General features: G+C 42.5%; 1 pseudogene; it reads right to left on the bottom strand.

Moving 5' to 3' along the window:
• Positions 1 to 1,629: 1,629 nt before the first annotated feature.
• Positions 1,630 to 3,223, bottom strand: LOC100389435 (non-POU domain-containing octamer-binding protein pseudogene; annotated as a pseudogene).
• Between the last annotated feature and the right edge of the window lie 1,004 nt (positions 3,224 to 4,227).

Below are 4,227 nucleotides of genomic sequence, written 5' to 3'. Positions count from 1 at the left end.
ATATTTTGGCAAGAGTCTGAGATCTGCATCTAGTTTGAATTACTTGGGATGGCTAGTAAGTGTCATTTTACCCTTCTTTGTCAAAGTTTGTCCCAGCAGTTACTAGTTCTACTTGACATCATATATGGCTAGTAATAATGAGAGCTAAGGTTTACTGAGCTCTTATTATGCACTGGTTGCTTGCTAAGCAAGCTCTCTAATTTGTACTGTTAATGTAAGTGGCAGATTTAACAAGGTTGAGTTGAGACTGGTTGTGGATCTTCTAATCAAAGAGGGTTGATTAAAGTGAAAATCCCAAGAAAGTGATGCATATGTACCTTAAAACATGTAAATTTGTATTTATCTGCCAACATTTTGATGTTTAGTCAAGATCTTTTCTTCTGGTATAGATCTCTTGAACCGGGTTCTGCTCTGCTTTTTGTTTTGTTTTGTTTTTGCCTTTCATAAACCACACCCATAATTAGTAGTAGAAAATGTCCACATTTCCTTTCTTGAAAGAGCAGCAGTAACTTCAATCCACTTGGGATGCATCTTGAATGCAAAAGCCTTCTAGATTTTTATGATTGTTTCCACGATTTTTTCCGTTCATCCAATTCACACAATTACTTTTCAATGATTTGCCTTTTCTGAGTTTTTCTAAAGCAGTCCAAATTATTTTTTTTAAGTTTGCATGCATATTCATCTCTTTAATTAAATCAACTAGTTATAATAACTAGTACAACGGGCGTAAACAGTTTTAAGAATAAACACAATTGGCTGCTCTGTGGAGTAGCCAGCCATTCTTTATTTCTTTAATTTGTTCATAACAACAACAACAAAAAGAATAAACACAATGACTTGTTGAGAATTAGAATTTAATTGGTAGAAGCAGAAAGGTGCACACATACAAGAGGGTAAACTACTAGTGTCAAGCAGTCAATAATTCTGCAGTTCCTAAGGACATTGAGAAGGCCATGTTTTTTCTTTTCTTTTTTTGTTTTTGTTTTGAGAAAGGGTCTAACTCAGGCCAGGCTGAAGTGCAGTGGCACCATCACAGCTCACTGCAGTCTCAACCTCCTGGGTTAGAGTGATCCTCATACCTCAGCTTCCCTAGTAGCTGACACTACATGCGAGAGCAACCACACTCTGCTAATTGTGTGTGTGTGTGTGTGTGTGTGTGTGTGTGTGTGTGTGTGTGTTTAGATGAGTTCTCAGGCTGGTCTCAAACTTATGGGCTCAGGCAATATGCCTACCTTGGAGCTGGAATTACAGGCGTGAGCCACTGCGCCCAGCCACAGCCACTTATTTAACCTTAGTTTCTTCAAAATGAGAGAAATAATATTCCCTACCTTCAGGGTTGCTGTTGGGATCAAGTGAAATCACTTAGGTAAGTACTGGCACATGGAAGCAAGAAAATGAAACAAGAGGGACAAAAACAAAAACAAAAACGAAAACGGAATGATCAAGATTAATGGGCTCTACCTGGATCCACTTTGCCATGGTTTCCCCAGGCCGTCAACAATCACGTCTGAGACTTCAGGAATGCACCACACAGAACTGATTAAACAATATTCCACACATAATTGGTTTGTTTATGTGTGGTATATTGCCCTCCCTTGCCCTCTGCCTCCAGCATACTTCCTATAGTACAGGCAGGGCAGATCTAACTATTGAAAGGAATCCCTAACACTTTTCCAGGGTAGAATTCTGGCTAGTCCAAAAAGAGTCCCTCTTTTAAGGGTTTTGAGAAACTAGACACTGCAACTTTATTAGTATCAGCGACGTTTGTTTGGAGCAAAATCAGCTCCGGGAGCTGCATGGTTGAATGCAGGAGGAGTTCCGCCAATTGCCCCAATTCCTTCCATTGTAGCAGCCTGACCAAAGCGTTCAGTTGTTGGTGGGGTCAGTCTCAAGGTCCCATCTGGCATCATAGTGGGCAGGTCCTGGAGGAGCTGGAGTACCAGATGCCACAGGAGTAGAGGGCATGGCACCTCTGTTGTTTATACCTATAGCACCTCTCATAGCCATCTGACCCATCCGAATCTCCTGCTGTCTCGCATCCAGGAAGGTTCCCTTGAATCCTTCCTCCTGTCGCTGCATCATTTCTTCTTGCTGCCGCCGCATCTCTTCTCCACTGCGCCTGTGCTCTTCCTCCTGCCTGAACTCCAGTTGCTTTCGTTTTTGCACCTGTTGGTTAGGCAGTGCTTCCATCCTCCGAAGTTCTTCTTGGCGCCTCATCAAATCCTGTCTCATTAGCATGACCTGGTGTTCAAAGCATGCAATCTCTATCTCCATCTCCAGCTTCATGAGCCTCCTTGATGTTGCGGTCCACTTGGTCCTGCTGCTGTTTCTCCATCTCAATGAGTGCCTTCCGGCACATGGCATACTCATATTCAAAGGAGCCAGGCTGTGCAAATCTGGGTGGCTGCTCTTGTTCCTTTAAAATCCTGGTTCTTTATAACCAGCTTCTCTAGAAGTCGCTCTTCATCCTCTAACTGGTCCATGGGCTCCACAGTCTCAGGATGAGGAAATGTGATTAGCAGGAAGGAGCTTTCACTGCATCTGTCCAGAGCTTTCCGAGCAGCTGGCTTCCCTGAGAACTCAACAATGCCTTTTCCCGAGGGCCTTCCTCGATCATCCACAATGATGACTATAGCCATCTCCACCTGCCAAACACAGAAAAGGGTCTTCCAGCAGTTCGTTGGACACATACTGAGGAAGGTTTCGAACTGTAAGGGATGCACTATGGCAGGAAACATGCAGCTGCTTTCCGCAGAGTGGCATATTGTCCAGCTCCACTTTGGCAGTCTCTACTAGGGTTCGTGTTTCCAATGGATAAAGCCAAATCCTTGATCCTTATGAATGAAGACTTCACACGCCTTTCCATATTTCTCAAGTAGTTTCCTCATTTCTTCCTAAGTGATGTCGAGAGAAAGATTTTCCACAAAAAGATGGCTTCATTGGGTGAAGGTCTTCTGTCCTGATTTCCTAAAATTCGTCAGGTCAATAGTCAAGCCTTCATTTTGGCTGCTGGCCTGTTGCCCATTTGCAGGTATTGGCGGTGGTGGTAGCTGTTGCTGTTGCTGCTGGGGTGCTGCTGCTGGAGGTGATGTTGATGATGCTTTCTTGGAGTATGATTTTGCTTCTCCAAGTTAAAAGTTTTATTACTCTGCATTTTTGCACCCTTCCACTGAAGACAGCGAAGTGCCCCCCAGTCCTCTCTAACCTCGACTTCTCCTCTACCTACTGGTCTCTTCTTGGACTAATGGTGACGACAGTGCCATTTTTCTTACCTGAGAGATCTTCTGGGCTCATGGTTTAGTGTATTCTTCACTGCTACCTAATGTGTCATTTGGCTGTTACTCCATATAAATTCTTCTTTTTTTTTGAGACAGGGTTCTTCCCTGTCACCCAGGCAGGAGGGCAGTGGCATGATCTCAGTTCACTGCATTCTTTATTTCCTGGGCTCAGGCAAGCCTCCTGCCTCAGCCTTCCAAGTAGCTAGGGCTATAGGCCTATGGCATCAGACCTGGCTAACTTTTGTATTTTTTGTAGAGATAGGTTTCACCATGTTGTCCAGGCTGGTCTTGAACTCCTGGGCTCAAGCAATATTCTGGCCTGGGCCTCCCAAAATGTTGGGATTATAGTCATGAACCACTGCACCCAGTCTGATTCTTCCCTTCTAATAACTTGCTTTGCCACCTTGCAGGCAATTTGACTCAATAAATATCTAATTATCACCCTAAATAAAACTATAGTCAAAACTTTGAAATATCATAATGAAAAGACACAGACTCTGTCTTAAACAATTTCCAGTCTCGTTAGTAATAAAAAAAATACACAAATTCTACTACATGATGTATAAAAGCAGCTGAAATTCATTATGGTGCTATGTCAGAATAATGATTACCTTTTAAAGTAATGACAAAGAGGAAAATGAAAGGAAGCCTCTGGAGGGCTGTGTGATGGATCTTTATGGTTGTAATATAGATGCATTCAATTAATTTTTTTAATTGACATGATTTGTATACTTTTCTGTATGTATGTTATATATCAATAAAAATATTTACCAAAAAAATTGAAAGAGTCCAGGTACGGTGGCTCATGCTTATAATTCCAGTACTTTGGGAGGTCAAGGCAGGAGAATTGCTTGAGCCTAGGAGCTCAAGAACAGCCTGTGCAACGCAGTCAGATTCCAACTCTACAAAATGAAAAATTAAAAAATTAGTCAGGCATGGTGGCCTCCAC

This window comes from Callithrix jacchus, chromosome 6 (assembly GCF_049354715.1).
Source record: "Callithrix jacchus isolate 240 chromosome 6, calJac240_pri, whole genome shotgun sequence".
NCBI classification, from domain to species: domain Eukaryota; kingdom Metazoa; phylum Chordata; class Mammalia; order Primates; family Cebidae; genus Callithrix; species Callithrix jacchus.
The sequence above is the reverse complement of the archived record's forward strand: the minus strand, read 5'-3'. Positions and strand labels throughout refer to the sequence as shown.